Here is a 19,489-nt window from a genome sequence, read left to right on the forward strand (position 1 = left end):
CCTGCACCTACTCTGGTCACCATCTCTGTATGCTGAGGGCAGCCATGTGAACATTATTAATTATTGTACACTCCAAGACAATAGTTATTATGTAGGCAGAAGTAGTGGCCTTGTTTGTTTCTTGTGCTGCTGCTCCCCTTGCCGCTGTCCCATACACCCTCCTGATGAGGTGTACATCTATGGTGTCTCACGGTTCAGGCACTGATGAGTAAAGACAATGGGAAGAAAGAGTTTGATATTAGCCCCTACCGAAGCATATGAAGAAACGTCTCAGCTGCTTGCATTGAAAAATTCCTGGCCAGTGTGTGGACTTTTCTTATCACTGCTGCTTATCAGCATGCCAAAAGTCGAATCTTTGGACTGCAAGTCTTGCCGGCCTTAGACATAATGGCCTTACTGCATGTGGAGCTAACCCCAGGAAGCTGGAGTGGCACTCTCTGGAGGATTAGGTGGTCTCCACCAATGTGGCTTGATGGGCTCCTGAACTCTTTCCTTTAACCATGCAGAGTCTACACTGCCAGTGATCATGTGCCGCAACTCTATAGATGTAGAAACTCAAAATATTCAAAACATTCTGAAACAGTTTCCATTGAAAGGGAAGAGAAAAGCAGTCAGGTGCCACGCTCCGGTCAAGAGAACTAGTACATGGCTCACAAGAACACTCTGTCACTACTGTCTGTGCCTCTGTCACAACAAATATCCTGATCCTTCAGTTTTAAGGGTGCAGGGCCATTTTCCTCCCTTTCTTACTGGTAGTTCTCAAGATACCTGTATGATATGCTGGGAATGCAATATCCTGATAATCAGGTGACATTGGTCAGAACAGCCCAGGCTCTGTTAGAGTCCCTGCTCGAAACAGAATGGCCTTTAACGCTTGTGTCCAGCAAACCACATCGTGGGAGAAAACCCAAGGTGGGCTGCTTTCTGGGGTCCCTCAGTTGTAGTGCAAGTGAATCGTTTACAGTCAAAACTCCATCCATCTGCTCTGGGTAGCCTTTCTGATCTTGTGGTAGCGGTTCATATTGAATCCTAGACTTCTGTTGTCTTTTGTTTGCTATTTGTAAGTAATAAATTCACTTCATGGAATTTGTGTTTGAATGTGTTTGGTCTCATTGTACTCAGAAAAGTTGGTAGCCACTGCACAGTGAACCCGCTTCGTAATTGGTGAAAACACCTATGGCCCCCTTGTGCCACAGCAAGGAGGTTAATTCAGTCAAACATAAACTTCATGTTTGTAAAACCCTGTAGCACAATTATTACCATGTGTGAGACCTTTAACAATGGTGATGCTGATTTGAAGAACTCTGAAGGAAGAAATTTACACAAATGGGTTGGGTACATGGGAGTCCCTCCTAACTTAAAGCAACCCTTACTCCCACTATCCCAGAAGGCGCACACACACCTGTGATATAGTTCCTAATATCCAGCGGGAAAGATGCTGGACGATACCCCTGGGGTATCATTCCTAATATCCAGGCGGGAAGAAGATGACATGGCTGACAATATCGAAGGGGGTGGACACCTCTTCAGTGACATGGTTCCTCTTATCCAGGGGGTGAGTGGATGATATTACTCCCAATAAAGTAGGAACCGTACAGCCACCCTGGGATTTTGTCCTTAATAACCACAGGGGAAAGGAGATATTACTACCAATGTTGCAAGGGGTGTACACCCCTCCTGTGATATTGTTTCTTATATCCAAGAAAGGAGAAGATGGTATTACCACCAATATTGAAGAGATGTATAACCCCCATGGAATATTGTTCTAAAGATACAGGTTGAAAGAGGTTGAGATTCCATCCAATATAAGAAGGGGTGTACACCCCGCCTGTGATATGAATCGTAAAACCTAGAAGAAGAGAGAATGACATTGCTTCCAAAAACACACGTGGTGTACACCCACCCTGTGATATTGTTCCTGTCATCTAAAGGAAGAGATAATGATACTACTCCCACTACCGGAGAAGGTACACCCCCCCCCTGTGATATTGTTCCTCGTAACTTGTGCGGGAGAGCATATTACTTCCAGTATGACAGTGGCTTGCCACCCAGTCTGTGATATTGGTTCTGCACACCAACTCTGTGCCCCTCGTTTCCCATGCGTTCTCTCCTCACTGTTGGAACCTTGGGGGAGGCTTTGTCTTTGGTTACAGATGAAGAGACGAAGGGTCTGAGAGGTTAAGCAAGTTTGTTACTGGAAAGGGGTCCCGATCCAGACCCCAAGAGAGGTTTCTTGGATCTCACAGAAGAAGGAATTCGGGGCGAGTCCATAAAGTGAAAGCAAGTTTATTAGGAAAGAAAAGGAATATAAGAATGGCTACTCTGGCCGGGCGCAGTGGCTCACTCCTGTAATCCCGTAACTTTGGGATGCCGAGGCAGGTAGATCACCTGAGGTGAGAAGTTCGAGACCAGCCTGGTCCAACATGGGAAAACCCTGTCTCCACTAAAATACAAAAAATTAGCTGGGTGTGGTGGCAGGTGCCTGTAATCCCAGCTACGCCAAAGGCTGAGGTAGGAGAATCGCTTGAACCCAGGAGGCGGTAGAGTGCCCCAAAGGCTGCTGGTTGCCCATTTTCATGGTTATTTCTTGATCATACGCTAAACAAGGGTTGGACTGTTCATGAGTGTTTCAGGAAAGGGGTGGGCAATTCCCAGAACTGAGAGTTTCTGCCCTCCCTTCTGAGATCATGTAGGGAACCTCCAGATGCTGCCACAGCATCTGTAAACTGTCGTGGCGCTGGTGGGAGTGTCATTTAGCAGCTAACGCATTGTAATTAGCACATCATGAGCCGCGAGGACAACCAGAGGTCACTCTCGTGGCCATCTTGGGTTTGGCGGGCTTTGGCCGGCTTCTTTACTGCAACCTGCTTTAGCGGCAAGGTCTTTATGACCTGTATCTTGTGCCGACCTATCTCATCCTGTGACTAAGAATGCCTAGCACCCTGGGAATGCGGCCCAGCGGGTCTCAGCCTCCCTTTACCCAAGCCCCATTCAAGATGGAGTCACTCTGGCTCACGTGCCTCTGACAAGTTGGCCTGGGTTGAGCCTTCCCTAGTGTGTGGTTGTTGGAGCTGTTCCTAGGAGTAAGAAATATTGTCAGTAGGAAACAGGCTTCTGTTAGCCCTGGGGCTGGCCCTCTGCCCCAGTATGTCGGCCTCATTTTAGTGGTGACCAAACTGGGGCTCAGAGAAATCGACTCCCTCACCCCGAACCCCCAGACTGTGAGTGGTGGGCTGGGGTTTGAATGTGGTGTTTGAAGACCCATCATGTCCTCTGGTCCCCCAGTCTCTGCTGCCCAAGAGGAACAGGATCCCAGGATCCAGTCCCCTCATGGCACCAGCCAGGGTGGGTGGAGATGGGGAGGCACAGTTCCGAAGCCCCCCGGCCTCTGAGGCAGGTCGGGGGCCGAGAGCAACCTGGACCTGCGGACCCCACCCCGAGAAGAATGGCTGCAGGTCCGGCCCAGCGGGCAGGAGGTGTGTGTCCTCAGTAAACGTGACGGCGCTTCCCGCTGCTCCAGCCAGGCCGAGCCGTCTTCTTGTTTCCAATCATGCGGCCTCCTCTCCAATTCCCAAGCCCGACCCACAGACACAGCGATCTGGGGTCAACGTGAGGTTTGTCAGCAACTCTGACCCACTGCTTCCCTGCCGCCAGCCGCGCGGCCGGTTCTGGAAAGCTCTCTGCTGCCCCCTGGTGGGAAGGCTCGGGGCAGGGCTCTGGCTGCAAGCATGGGGCTCCCCTGTGGCGCTCCCAGAACCTCCCGGCTCTGTCACCTCTGCTGGGTGGAAAACCAACCCAGGACTGAAGCAGCAGATGGGTGCCTGATTCCTTATCAGAGCTCCGCCCACTGGCAAGTCTCTCTCCGGGCCTCAGTTTCCCCTTCCATTAAACGAGGGGCTTGGGGGATACCAAGGAGGGGTAACTGCTTAGTGAGGATGGGAGGTTTCTTCCGGGGAGATGAATACATTTTGAAAGTAGATGGTGTGAGTGGTTGCACAGGACTGTGAACGCACAAATGCCACCACATGATTCGCGTTGAAATAGGTGATTGCATGCGATGTGAATGTCACCTCATTTAAAGTGTTTAAAAGAGGGGCCTGGGAGAGTGCAGTGTATGTGAGAATCACGTGGGACACCCACAGTCTCTGAACCTCGGTTTCCTTGCCGTAAACTGGCAAAGAGACCGTGTGAGCCGTGTTCCCTGGGCCAAGAGATTCCAAGAAGGAAAACCTGGGATTCCTGGGACTGGGATGAGGGCCGGGGGCCGGAAGGGGAGGGGTATGTGGGGACGGCTGGTGGGCAGCCCAGATAAGACTTTCAACACTGGGCAGCAGCGTCGACACAGGCGGTCTGTGTACATCCCTGCATCTCACTTCCCGCAGGGCTGACCAGTGGCCAGAGGTGGGACTGGCCAGGCTCGGCCCAGCCAAGTCTGGGAGCAGAGGACACTGAGTGAGGGATCCTCGGGGCCACCCTCACTGGCCTGTGGCTCTCCTGACACCACAAGAGAGGTCCAGGAGCTGACCTTGGATCCTAATGGGGGACACCTTCCTGGCAGCAGGCTGGCAGGGTGGTGTGGTAGTCAGTGTACTGGGCTCTGCGTCTCCACCCCTGCCTGCTGTGTGACGGTGGGCCAGACACCTAACCTCTCTGTGCCTCTATTTCTTCAATGGCGAACAGGGGCACTAGCAGCCCCCACATCCGGGCACAGTGGCCTGAAGATTAAAAGCAAGGGTGGCACGAGACCTACAGCAAAAGCTCTGAGCAGGGAGCTGCCCAGGGAGTTCCACCACCATCTCCCCTCTGGCCGCCAAGGAAACCAAGGCTCATGGTGACCTGGCCCAGGTCTGTTGGACTCAGGGTCCTTCTCATCCCCAAGATCAGAGGGCTGCCACCAGGGAAGGAGCTGGCCCCTAGACACACCCCGGAAGCACACCAGGGAAGGATGCCCTGGGGACTTCGGTATGTTATTGCAAAAAAAAAAACAAAAAACATTTATTGCTATTTGAACCCTGCTTTCATGCCTCCATTTCCCAGAAAATGAGCCATGGGAGACACCAGGAGAGGCAGGAGACCATCCTCCTTGCACAAAACCCACTCCCTCGGATGCTGTCCTCAGCGAGGGTGGCTGGGGGCCAACCAGGGGGCCCACCCACAGGTTGACCCTGCGGACATTGAGGTCTGTGGCGAAGGTCCTGGCCTTCTGGTAGAAGAAGAGCGACTTCTCGTGGTCTAGGAGGAAGCTGTGGTAGATGGTGGCCAGCCGCGTGTAGATCTTCAGCTGTGCTTTCTTGTTGCCCAGGTCCACGGCTGCTGCCAGTGCCAGCTGGTAGTACCCAGCTGCATCAAACGGGTCCCAAAGGGGACAGGCCATGCTCAGCAAAAGGGGGACTCGGAGCCTGTCTTCCCAGAGGCCTTTCCTGTCTCCAGGTCATTCCACATGTCCAGCCAATGCTGGCTCACCCCATGAGCCCTGAAGCCTGTGACACTGCTGTGGTCTCAGCTGCAGGAGATGGGGACGACCCTGACACCCCTGGAAGCCTTCCTGTCCCTATACCCCACTCACCCCAAGCCTCCTGCCCCAGTCCCACCCTCTCTGCAGGCAGTGGCTGCTTTCCCCATGGGCTGAGGTCAGGGCAGATCCTGCCTGCTCTGAGAGTTCCATGCAGGACCCGTGGCTCCAAGCCACAGCAGGGGCACAGCATTGAGTGACTCAGGCTCTCCTCTGGCCCCTGTCCATGCTGACCATTTCCAGGCCCTCCACGGGCCAGGCCAGGTACAAAACCATCTCACGGGTGTCCTCTCTGGCAATGTTCCCTGAAATATTGACAGAGTGTAACTCAAGACATCCACTCCCGTTTTCAATGCATCTTTGGCTCAAACTCACCATCCCTGGGTTAGGGTGCCGCCTCCCAGACCTCCTCCTTGACCCTCCCATCCCCCACCCGGCTTCTCCCCAGGCGCCTCCTCCACATGGGGGTCACCCAAGGGACCTCTCTAAGGCCCATGCCTGGCCTGTCCCCCTTTACCATCTCAAGATGGCTCCCAGGGCCAAGGACAAAGTCCAAGATGCAGCAGTCCATTCCCTCACTGCCCCACCCCACACACGCAGCAGGGGTGTGAGAAGTCCCCGAGTCACTGCCACTGCTCATCCGATGCCCCCCGGCGCAGCCGAACACTGGACTCTGTGCTGGGTGCATGGCTGAGCCTAACGTCCTTGCTCCCAGCTCCCAGTCTGAGGGACCTGGGAGTGAACACTGACCACACAGGGTGGCCTGGGCTGTGGCAGAGGGAAGCCCAGGAGCCTGTGGGGAGCCCAGGAGGCCCCAGACTCAGCCGGGGGTGGGAGGCAAGGGCTTCCTGAAGGGGTAGGGGCATCCCAACGAAACAGGAAGGAGCCAGCCAAAGCATATGTCTCTGCGTGTGCCTGTGTGTGTGTGCCTGTGTGCGCGTGTGTGTCTGTGTGTGGTGCCTGTGTGTGTGTGTCCCTGTGTGTGCCTGTGTGTGCGTGGGTCTGTGTGTGTGCCTGTGGGTGTGTGCCTGTGTGCGCGTGTGTCTGTGTGTGGTGCCTGTGTGTATGTGTCCCTGTGTGTGCCTGCGTGTGCGTGGGTCTGTGTGCGCGCCTGTGTGTGTGCCTGTGGGTGTGTGCCTGTGTGTGTGTGTCCCTGTGTGCGCACCTGTGTGTATGCCTGTGGGTGTGTGCCTGTGTGTGTGCCTGTGTGTGCGTGTCCCTGTGTGTGCCTGTGTGTATGCCTGTGTGTGTGTGCCTGTGTGTGTGTGCCTGTGTGTGCCTGTGTGTGCTTGTCCCTGTGTGTGTGCCTGTGTGCACGTGGGTCTGTATGTGCGCCTGTGTGTGTGCCTGTGCCTGTGTGTGTGCCTGTGTGTGCGTGTCTCTGTGTGTGCCTGTGTGTGCGTGTTCGTGTGTGTGTGCCTGTGTGCGCGCCTGTGTGTGCTTGTGCCTGTGTGTGTGTGCCTGTGTGTGTGTGCCTGTGTGTGCGTGTCCCTGTGTGTGTGCCTGTGTGCGTGTGGGTCTGTGCACTCCTGTGTGTGTGCCTGTGCCTGTGTGCCTGTGCCTGTGTATGTGTGCCTGTGCCTGTGTGTGTGGCTGTGTGTGCGTGTGACTGTGCCTGTGTGGGTGTGCCTGTGTGGGTGTGCCTGTGCCTCTGTGTTTGTGTGCCTGAGTGTGCGTGTGTGCCTGAGTGTGCGTGTGCCTGTGCGCGTGTGCATCTGTGTGTGCCTGTGTGTGCATGCCTGTGTGTGCGTGTACCTGTGTGTGTGTGCCTGAGTGTGTGTGCCTGAGTGTGCGTGTGCCTGTGCACATTTGTGTGTGCCTGTAGTGTGTGCAGCAGCTAGTGAGCAGCTAGTGAGTGGCAGGCTGAGCCAGGACACACCTAATCCACCCTATTCCAGGGCTCACTCTCACATGGAGACTAAAGGGGACCCCATTTTAGAGGCAATCAGCAAGGATGCCCATTTACCCCTGCCTCTCTGCCAGCCTTCCAGGCCCCATCCAGCCCGGCTTTCTCTCCCACTCCTCTGGGCCCTGGGTCCAGAGCCTCCTATACAAGGAGGAGGGTGTGGCCTTGGAAAGACAACCGCCCTTGGGGAATTCCGAGGGGACCTCCCTGTGGGAAGCTGGCCTGCGCTGACAGCATAGTCACCATGAGGCCCAGAGGGTTGTGCAGGGGAAGCCGGTGAAGGAGGCCTCTGCCCCTCGACCCCAACCATGGACTTTGGCCTCTCAGGTACTACTTGGCCCTTTCCTTGCTCCTGGGCAGGCGGAGTGGGCGTCAGGCTTGACCAAGAGAGATAAAGGCCGCTTCTGGGAGGCCCGTCCCCTGGGTCCCAGGCGAGCCCCTGGGTCGTGAGCAGCGTCCCTCTGGGCCTGACACCTGGCACCTCCCTGTCTGGCTGGGACTTGGGAGGCCACAGGGACCGCTTCTGACCACCAGGTGTCGCCAGCACTGGGCGGGGACCTCCCGGGCAGCCCCAGGCCTGAGGTGGGGGATACGGGGTGGGGTCTTAGGGCTGCCCCAGCTCCTCATGTTGTTCTAAGGCCCCCAAGATCTCCGTCCCTGGACTGGAGCGCCCTGGCCCCTCAGCCCATAAGGAGCACTGACGCGGTGCCGGTGCGATGCTAGGAGGGGCAGGCGCCTGCTGGGCAGAGGGGTGGAGACACCCCAGGTCCAGGTCCGAGTCTGCCAGTCCCAGCTGTCCACCCCTGCAGGGCTGGGGGCAGAGGGAGCACAGGTCCCAGCACCTCCCCTCGAGACAGACCCGACCCAGCAAGGCCTCAGCCTGGCTGGCTGGGGCCCGGCCCCACACTGCACCTGCCCTGCACTGGGGTTTCCCTGTCTGTGAAGCAGATGGTAAGACACCGGCCCCACCCCACCCTTCCTGGGTGATGTGAAGATTCCAGGTGTCTCGGGACTCCAGGAAGGAGTTGCTCGGTGTAGGCTGGCACCCTGGGCAGGCTTCCTAGAGGAGGCGCCGGGATTTGGGTTGGATCTTACAATGTGGATTCAATGTGAGGATGATGCCATCCTCCGAAATGTCCTTCTCCCGACCCTGTTTTCTTTGTTAAATGCAACTTGACACTTGACTGTCAAGACTCAGCTTTGGTGTCACCTCCTCCAGGAGGGCCCCCCGACTACAATCCCCCTTCTTTACTCAGAGGCCACCATTGCCCGCTCATGTGTCAGCCTCCCTGGCTGAGACTGAGTTCTTGAGGGTGGGGCCTGGCCAGCTTGGGAGCTGGGTTGTATCTGCTAACCTTGCCGGCCCCTCCAGCTGGGTGCAGAGCTCCAGGGAAGCCACTGGGCCATTCCTAAGGAAGGCTGGAACCCAGACCCCTGGGGTCTGTGGAGATCCCACTCCAAGGGGGCCGGGAACACCCCGAGTCCTGCCACTCCCTACCCACCTTCAGGTCGTAGAAGATGATGTCACCAAGCACCAGGTACACCTTCACGTAGTAGAGGGTCTTCTCGTCGAACTCCAGCGGCGAGTTGCAGAGCGACAGGGCCTTGAGGTAGAAGTGCTCCGCCAGCTTGCCATGGCCCAGCCGGTGGTGCAGGGCGGCCAGCCGGTGGTAGGCCACGCGTTCGTTCAGCCAGTCCCCTGGGGTGCAAGCCAAAGGGGCAGGTGTGAGGACGTGGCTCCCTGGGGCAGTCAGGCACAGGCCCCTCAGGAGCAGGTATGCAGACCCCGGGCAGCACCCGACTTGCCTCCAGGCACCTGTGGTCACCTGGGCAGCTCTGGCCAGTCCCTTCCAGGTTCCCAGACTCACTTTCCCATCTGCAAAGCAGAACTAATAAGTCCTGCCCCTGTCTACTGTGAGGCTTTGGCAAAGTCGGACTTGGATGGCCCAGCTCTGTGCCTACACACAGCCACCTGCCTTTGCTCACTGGTTTTAACCAGGGGAGCCCAAAAACCATGCAGTCCAGGTGCTCCCGGGCACCCTGGCTCCAGGCAACCCACAGACGTGACATCTGACTCCTCCTGGGTGTGTCATGATCACAGCCCCCTACCTTGGGGAGTCACTGCATGCCTGAGCTCCAGGTCCCCCCACAGATGCGCAAACCCACCTAGGCTGTCTCTGATGTCCTCCCCTTTTCAGGGTGAGTGCCGTGGAGCCGGCATTCGATGTATTCCCGCACAGCTGCACACCTACTGCATACTGGACCCCAGGGCACAAGGCGCTGGGGCATGCAGTCTGCCCAGGGCTCCCTATCTCTGGAGGAGGACAGATGATCCTGGCACAGCACCAGGGGATGCCCGGCCTTAAGGGGCAGGCTACTGGAAGGGGAACTGGGATTTCATCAGCCAGAGAGCCGTGTGGTTGATGAGGGTGGGAAGGGCACAAGAGAAAGGGAATGTGCCCCTCAACCTGGCACATACAGGGACCAACGAGATGCCTGGCCTGTCTAGAAGGCAGATGGCACACTGCACGGCCCTTGTGGTCAGCAGCGGGAAGAGGCAGAGGAAGCAGAGCTCAGCCAGGAAGGGAGCTCTGCACTGCGTGAGAGACCTCGGGCTGAGCCCCATGGCCGGACGGGAAAGCCAGCTGGGCAGATCTGCCTGCCTGGACAGGAGACCAGGAAAATCCCGCAGCTGTTTCAGCTCCTGCCCTGCAGACCTGGAGGTTGGGCTCTGGCAAAGTGTGGGTCCTGGCAGGGCGGGGGCTCAGGGGACCTACCCAGAGTGATACTGAGTGCTAGGGCCATGTGGGCAAACTCCAAGCCCTCCTGGGGCTCCTCCAGCGTAGCCAGCAGTGCCACCAGCTTGTTGCACAGCCACAACTCTGCCTTGCGGTTGCCCGTAGTCACTGCCAGGGGCAGGGCCCGGTCCTACCGCACAGGCAGGTGGGGTTAGGCTTCCCGCAGCACCCACCTTGCCCAGTGCCCTCCTCAGAGCTCAAACATGTGCTTGGAGCTTCCCATGCGCCAGCTACCCCTGGACCTTGACACACCTCTGTGCTCTGGGATAACGCACGGTTCAGACACCCAAGTTGGGGACTGAAGAGTCACCTGAGGCCCATCCAGCTACACCCGGCAGCCTCAGACCAGCCTCTCCCACCTGGGCACCGGGGGTCTGACTGGGGGGAGCCAGCACTCCTCTCTGCTCTAAAAACACCACATTTATCTGTGCCCAGGGCTGAGCCACACCATGAGCTCAGAGGAAGGGAGAAGCCGTCCCCGCTTCGGGGTGCAGGCAGACCCGGGCCCTGGCCCTGGGCCTCGCACTGACATGCTGTGTGTCCTTTGACATGTCCCTGTGCCTCTCTGAGCCTCAGTGTCCTCATCTGTAAGATGGGGACAGGACTTCCCGCTCATGGTTGCTTAAGATCATCAGGTACAAGGGTAGGGCCATTGTCATGTCCAGGCCCCAAGCGTTTGTCAAGGCAGGGGCATGGTCAATATCATTCCCGGTGAGACCACTAGGCAAGGGTAGGGCCATTGCCATGTCCAGGCCCCAAGCGTTTGTCCCGGGCAGGGGGCATGGTCAATATCATTCCTGGTGAGACCACTGGGAAACAAAGCATGGGCATGGGTGGCCCTGCCTCCAGGTGGGAGGCCTCTGCCCTGCCACACCTGTGCCTCAGCCCTCCAGGTGCCCCCCGTGAGGCCCACCCACATCAGCACACAGGCCAGCTCACCCGGTAGAAGGACACGACTTTCTTCTGCTCCCAGGCCTCATTGAAGAAGATGTCTCCAGCTGCCTCAAATAGCTCCAGCCCCAGGTTGGGGTCGCCTGTGTACAGGGCCACATTCTGTGCCACCTGAAAGGAGGCAGAAGTTTCCTCAAGACCCACACCTGGCAAGGTGGCCACGCCCACCTTCGCCAGCCTCCTTCCTCTCACACACTGCAAGTACACCTGAGCATTTTTCAGACCCTGTGCATTAGGGCTACCCCCACCACTGTCATGAGGACAATGAACTGATGCTCCTGAATGCCAGGAGGTGACTGAGCAGCTGCAGCCCAGGAGCCTGACACCTGTGAATCCTACCACCAGGGCTAGCCCTAGCCCACTGCACCTGTACTCAAACCAGTCTCCATGGCCCCCAGATTGCTGGGAGCCCATCCCCTGGCTCCCTTCTGCATTGCCACATCCCTGCCACAGCTCAGGGCCGCACATCAACAGTGTTTGTGGGTGGGCCTGGTCCCCTCTTGGCCATGAGCTCTTGATCTCTCTCTTCAGCTCAAGGAGGTATACAGCAGGTGCTCAATAATGAAAGCTTCACCAGGCTCGTGGGCTTCAGTTTGTTCCAGATCACACTCTGTTTGGGAAAGCCTCTGAAAACAGCTGCTATGATAGATGCATTTTGTAAGGAGATGTGCCACATGTCACTTGGAGCAAGTTCTTCTGTGTGTTAACTGAGTGGCCACATTATTTGAGCATGTGCTGTATACCAGCAGGTGCTGGGCACTGTGAGGGGCCACGTCTCTGCCCTCAGGGAGAAGATGCTGGCTACTGGGGGAGGATATGAAGGAACCAGTTGGAGGGAGGGAAAAGGCATACAACAGGTGCTCAGCAGTGGCTTAGGAATGAGTGGATGGATGGATGGATGAATGGATGAGCAGATGTATAGATACATGGATGGATGGATGGGTGTGTGGATAGATGGATGCTTGGATGGATGGATGAATGGATGGATGGATGGATGGATGGATGGATAGATGGACAGACGGATGGATGGACAGATGAATGGATGGATGGGTGGGTGGATGGATGGGTGGATGGATGGTTGGAATGATGTGTGTGTGTATGTATGTATGTGTGGGTGGGTAGATTATGGATGGGTGGAGGGTAGATGATGTATGTACATATGGATAGATGGGTGGATAGACGAATGTATGGATAAACAAATGGACAGATAGATGAATGGAGGGATGGATTAATAGGTAGATTGGTGGTGGTGGATGGATGAATGATGGATGGATGGACGAACAGGTGAATGGATGGATGGGTGAAAGGATGGATGATGGAAGGATGGATGATGGAAGGATGGATGGATGATGGATGGATGGAAGGATGAACAGGTGAATGGATGGATGATGGAAGGATGAATGGACGGATGGATGGACGAACAGGTGAATGGATGGATAGACGGGTGAATGGATGGATGATAAAAGGATGGGTGAATGATGGATGGATGAATGGACAGATGGATGGATGATGGATGATGGATGATGGACGGATGGATGATGGATGGATGAACCTGGGAGGTGGAGGTTACAGTGAGCCAAGATCGCGCCATTGCACTCCAGCCTAGGCAACAAGAGTGAAGCTCCATCTCAAAAAAAAAAAAAAAAAAAAAAAAGAAAAGAAAAAAGAGAAAAATCAGTGTTATAAGGTTTTCCCTGGAGGATGAGTCCCCACACACAAGGGTGAGTCAGTTGGATGCTTGGATGCTGTAATATCCCTTTGGACATCACCCTAACACCACCATGTCAACTCCTGAGAATACTTGCTGACCCTCAAGTTAAAAAAGACAAAGGCAGCCGGGCGCGGTGGCTCACGCCTGTAATCTCAACACTTTGAGAGGCTGAGGCAAGTGGATCACCTGAGGTCAGGAGTTTGAGACCAGCCTGACCAACATGGAGAAACCCCATCCTTACTAAAAATACAAAATTAACTGGGCGTGGTGGTGCGTGCCTGTAACCTCAGCTACTTGGGAGCCACTTGAGAACCACTTGAACCCGGGAGTCAGAGGTTGCAGCAAGCTGAGACCACGCCATTGCACTCCAGCGTAGGCAAAAGAGTGAAACTCTTTCTCAAAAATATAAATAATAATAATAATAAAAAATAAAGAAAGAAAAGACAAAGGAGAGAAACTATCAGCCTTTCAAGATTGGCAACAGTGAGCAGAGCGCCCAGCTGTGAGGGAAAGAACAGCCACATCTGGAATCCTAGCCTGGGTGCGGTGATGCGGCAGGAAGCAAACCTGACATTCAGGAACCGACACAGCACCTGGCACAAAGAGCCCCCAAGATACAGTAGCTAGGCCGGGCACGGTGGCTCATGCCTGTAATCCCAGCAATTTGGGAGGCCGAGGCCGGAAGATCACCTGAGGCCACGAGTTCAAGATCAGCCTGACCAGCATGGCAAAATCCCGTCTCTACCAAAAATACAAACATTAGCTGGGTGTGGTGGTATGCCCTTGCCTCCAGCTACTCAGGAGTCTGAGTCACAAGAATCGCTTGAACCTGGGAGGCAGAGGTTGCAGTGAACTGATATCATGCCACTGTACTCCAACCTGGGCAACAGTGAGATTCTGTCTCAAAAGAAAAAAAAAAAAAGATACAGTCGCTGCTACCATCATTACAATTGTCTTGCAATTACTGCCACCCCCTATAGACCCACAACTCTCAAACTCATTCACACAGTAGAGTGCCAGGCACACTTTTGTGGAACATCATGAAATCCGGATAAATTAAGCAAAAAATAGCCAAGTGCTATAAATGTTTATGCCGGCTCTCCCAGCATCTAAATTAGAATCTCATAGCCACAAATGCCGAAAGGCTTAGGAGATGTTAAGCAGGGACACTAAAACTGAGAAATTCTATGACCTTAACTTTTTTCTGAAACCTGCAAGAGAGACTGCCGTTTCAAGTTCAGCTGTCTAATAACTCCCTGTTCAGTATAAAATCAGGCTGAGCGGGGCTATCCTATGACATTACTACTATAGTATCCTGATTCCAACTTGATGGCAAATCCCCAAAGCCATGCTGTTAGCAACTCTCAGTGGAACTGAATCTTTACCTGCCTTTGATCTACAGTGGACAGAAATCGGCCCGAGGTCACCGGGAAGGGAGGCGGGCAGCAAAGGTGGTATTTCAGCAGCTCACAATACCCGCTCTGTGGCCAAAGGCCTGACCTCCTGAGTGATGTCTGACCTTCAAACTCTGACAAACATATGTATTTACTCAGCAATTACAATTTAAACTACCCAAGGGGCAATTTAATCACTTGTATCAAAGGAAATAAATTAAAGCTTCCCTAGATCCCATAACAGCAACAAGAAACGAAAGTAGCATTTGCACTCAAAAGAAAACAAAGAAACTTCTCTTTTCACCAGTACGTACCATTTCTGTTTTTCTCAGAAACCGTCTGTGTTGTAACGCAGACAGACAGTGAGAAGCAGGGACCAACCACAAATTACAAAAGCTGTTAAATCTAATGATAAGTGAGCCAAGAGCAAGATCTCAAGTTTCTTAAATGTGAAAAGGACAGGGCAAGGCGGATGCTATTCTTTAACCTGGAAGAAATTGCTATTCCGTTTTATTGTTAACATCATCCAAGACTGAAATTTGCTGGGAAAATGGAGTCACCATGTTTCACAGTTTTATAATCTAGGGGTAGCCACTGACTTTGCTTGACAGCATTCAATAACAGGGCTATTTTGAAAAGACAAACACAGAGATGGAAATTGGAGTCATACTAAATTTTGGTGCATTTTTGGGCAAAATAAATGCATATACCCCCAAATAATGAGGGTGGCAGTCTAAACTGCTAAAAAAAAACCCTCACAAAAGGGGCCACATTTATTAAAGCTGAAATATACTCTATGACTTAGTCATACCACTATGGGCATACCCTCAGCAGCAAAGAGAAAGTGTATGTACACACCAGGAGACGTGGAGAAGACGTCATCAATTTCATTAGAAACCTAGCCATCCTGAAACAGCTGAACATTTGATTGATTGATTGATTGATTGAGGCGGAGTCTTGCTCTGTCGCCCAGGCTGAAGTACAGTGGCGCAATCTCTGCTCACTGCAACCTCCGCTTCCTGGATTCAAGCGATTCTCCGGCCTCAGCCTCCCAAGTAGCTGGGATTACAGGCGCCTGCCACCACACCCAGCTAATTTTTGTAATTTTAGTAGAGATGGGGTTTCACTATGTTGGTTGGGCTGGTCTTGAATTCCTGACCTCAAGTGATCCTGTCGCCTCGGCCTCCCAAAGTGCTGGGATTACAGGCATGAGCCACCGAGCCCTGCCTTTATTTTTATTTTTTGAGACAGGGTCTTGCTCTCTCATTTAGGCTGCAATGCACAGGCATGATTAATGCTCACTGCAACCTCCAACTCCTGGGCTGAAACACTCCTACCTCAGCCTCTGGAGTAGCTGGGGCTACAGGTACAGGCATGTGCCACCACACCTGGCTAATTTTTTTATTTTTTATTTTTTGTAGAGATGGGGTCTCGCTATGTTGCCCAGGATGCTTTTGAACTCCTGGGCTCAAGTGATTCTCTCACCTCTGCCTTCCATAGCACTGGGATTACAAGCATGGGCCACCACACCAGGCTGTACAATCGAACATTTCATCAAGAGATGAATCTCATGGAATGTTGGGTGAAAGAAGCAAGACACAAACAGATACACGCTGTACGGTTTCATTTACATCAAGTTCAAAATCAGGCAAAACCAACCATGCAGACAGAAGTAAGGTGGGCCGAATAGTCTTGTTTCTTTTTTTTTTTTTTTTTTTCTCGAGATGGAGTCCCGCTCTGTCACCCAGGCTGGAGTGCACTGGCGCGATCTCAGCTCACTGCAAACTCCACCTCCCGGGTTCACGCCATTCTCCTGCCTCAGCCTCCCAAGTAGCTGGGACTACAGGCGCCCGCCACCGCGCCCGGCTAATTTTTTTGTAGTTTTAGTAGAGACGGGGTTTCACCGTGTTAGCCAGGATGGTCTCGATCTCCTGACCTCGTGATCCGCCCACCTCGGCCTCCCAAAGTGCTGGGATTACAGGCATGAGCCACCGCGCCCGGCCTGAATAGTCTGTTTCTTGACTGACGTGAGGGCACTCCGTGAAACTCACGGAGTAGTACATTTACATTTTACACGTTTCAATATGTATGTCATACTTCAATAGAAACCCACATTAAAATATTAACTCATATAGGTTTGACAGTTTTAGGATTGCGTCTTTGTTCAGAAAAACGGTTACACATTAACTATAAACTAGAGTGTTACTTCAAAAATTGAAGTGGATTTCTTCATTTAAATGCTGTATGGTTTGGCCACACTGGTTCTTCTTTGCGGCCGTCCAGTCACTTGGAGAGCTTTGTGCAGGAGAAAGCAAGGCGTCAGAGCCTTTCTGTTGGGTCAGTGCCTCGGACAACCAATGGTAGACACTGCTCAGTCTGTGTACTTACTGTACTTTAAGAGGAGATATTTTCAGACACCTACTCTGTGCTACTTTGTGTACAGCGTATCGATTTCACTCTATCTACCATAGAAAGTTAGTCTAAGAGAAAAACCCCTGAGGTTTAGAGATGCTAAGTAACATGCCCACGCGGGGACCTTTGGTGAGTAGGATGCAAAGCTCAGATTCAACCTCAAGTCTCGTTCTGGCACATGGACCCTGTTTAGAACATGTCACCTCATACAGCCTGGGTGAAAATAGAGTGGCAGGAATACGGAAAAAATGTCTTAAAACATCAAGCAGCTAATAGATAACCATTCACCTTCCAAGAATCAGTCCAGGGGCCTTTAATAAACTGGTACCCACCATCCCCACCCAGGCAGAATTAGCCAGTCCTTCTCAGACCCACATTCTGACCAGCACACCTCATAACATTCCTTGTGTTGGCCTCACTATTGTCTCTTCCTTCCTGAAGACCTCAGTGCCCGAGTACCCAGCCTAGATCTCAGCCCGGGGTGGGCAATCTGGAATGATTTTATTAGTCCTTGTGAACCCATTTGAAAATGGGTTCAATGACACAAGGGCTTGATGCAGAACTGCAGGCACCAAGGGTACTAGAGGACTGAGGTCTAAACATGTTTGTGGGGGAAGCAAAACTCAAGACACGTAAGACAACTTCACAACAGAATTCTTTATTTATTTATTTATTTATTTAGACAGAGTCTCACTCTGTTGCCCAGGCTGGAGTGCAGTGGCACGATCCTGGGTCACTGCAGCCTCTGCCTCCCAGGCTCAAGTGATTCTCCCAAGTAGCTGGGAGGACTACAGGCGTGTGCCACCACACCAGACAGATTTTTGTATTTTTCTGTAGAGTCGGGGTCTTGCTACATTGCTCAGGCTGGTCTTGAACTCCTGGGCTCAAGTGATCCACCCGCCTCAGCCTTCCAAAGTGTTGAGATTATAGTAACAGGTGTGAGCCACTGCCAGCCTACCATGTGAAATCCCACCAGTGCTTATGACTGGTACTTCCTCTTATGAAATTGAAAAGGCCGGGCACTGTGGCTCAGGCCTGTAATCCCAGCAATTTGGAAGGCCGAGGTGGGCGGATCACGAGGTCAGGAGATCGAGACCACGCTGGCTAACACGGTGAAACCTCGTCTCTACTAAAATTACAAAAAAATTAGCCGGGCGTGGTGGCGGGTGCCTGTAGTCCCAGGCGCCTGTAGTCCCAGCTACTTGGGAGGCTGAGGCAGGAGAATGGTGTGAACCTGGGAGGCAGAGCTTGCAGTGAACTGAGATCACGCCACTGCACTCCAGCCTGGGCGACAGAGCGAGACTCCGTCTCAAAAACAAACAAAAAGAAAGAAATTGAAAAGGATGGGCTGTCTCCTACCTTCCAACTCATTGGCTAAACTCCAGTTTACTGGAATGAGAGCAAGGATTAACTACACAAACAACCTCCTGCCCACATGTAATTCAGGAATCACTATATATACCCAACTTAGACAAAATGAAGCTGAAAGACCTTAGAGCAATATCATTAGATCACTTTCTAAAGTCCATAGGAACTTCAATATCAGGTGTGTTTTGAGTCCAAGTCAGGCAGGCAGCTGCCCAAACTGAAAAGGGTGGTCTCTGCAAGGACATTGGGAATGACCCCTGGACCATGCTTTGCAGCCAGACCCCTGGGGCGACTGTACTTACAGTTAGTCCTTCCTGCCACTGACTGCAGACTCTTTCATGACATGAACCATCAGAGTCACCATCATTAGCTTTGCTTCTTTGTCCTTGTAGAGTTGAGAGAGCTAAGGCCACTTCCAACCCCTGTGGGATGGATGCTCTGCTGAATTCCTGAGCAGCACAGCCAGCCCCAGAAGTTCTAAATCTCGAGGACCTGGGGTAATTGATGGTAAATAGTAAATAGGTCTCAATGAGACCTGATGGTTTTATAAAGGGGAGTTTCCCTGCCCAAATTCTCTCCTGTCCCTTGTCTGCCCCCATGGAAGACATGCCTTTTGCCTTCTGCCGTGATTTTGAGGCCTCCCCAGCCACGTGGAACTGTGAGTCCATTCAACTTCTTTTTCTTTACAAATTACCCCATCTCAGGTATCTTTATCAGCAGAGTGAAAACAAACTAATACAATCACAAACCCAAATACCACGGTGCTTGTAGAGCATCATGCGACTCTCATGGGGTGGCCCTGCCTCTCCCGTGCCCGGGTGGTAACTGCAGAGCACACCTCCCTCTGCTCCCCGGAGTGCTGGCATAGGAAGATTTCTGGACTGGACTGGGCGGGGGGGGGGTCACAGCTCTATTCTGCTTTTGTCCCTAATTAGGTATGTGGTCTGGGTTGTTTCACTATCTCAGTTTCCTTTTGCTTTCTAGAATGTCTAAAGCTTCTCATGGCCCCAAAATTGTTACTGGTAACAGTAAGAGTAGTGACAGCACCCACTGAGAGGATCTCTTGTGTTTAAGGAAACATGCTGTGTCCTTTACATGAAGTAGTTCATTCACTCACAACCTTTACTATCCCCATTGTCCAGCTGAGAAAAGTGAGGTTCAGAGGTGAGCCAGTAAGGGACAGAGTCAGGACCTGACTCTGGGCCTGATTCTGAAGCCTGCGTCCTACTCATTCTGACAGTGCCACTCAATTCCACCGCTACACTTATACGTGGCACATATCCTAATAAGCACTGAACTCAAGATGCTGCTTGGCTTGGCTGGCAAGTCCCAGAGAGAAGCTGCTCCATGGGCTTCTGGACACTCAGAGGCTCAGACAGGGCCTCTGTCCTTCTTCTCACTCCTGACCCTTTAAACCACTTGTTCCATGTCCCAGAC

This window comes from Rhinopithecus roxellana, chromosome 2, assembly GCF_007565055.1.
Source record: "Rhinopithecus roxellana isolate Shanxi Qingling chromosome 2, ASM756505v1, whole genome shotgun sequence".
NCBI classification, from domain to species: domain Eukaryota; kingdom Metazoa; phylum Chordata; class Mammalia; order Primates; family Cercopithecidae; genus Rhinopithecus; species Rhinopithecus roxellana.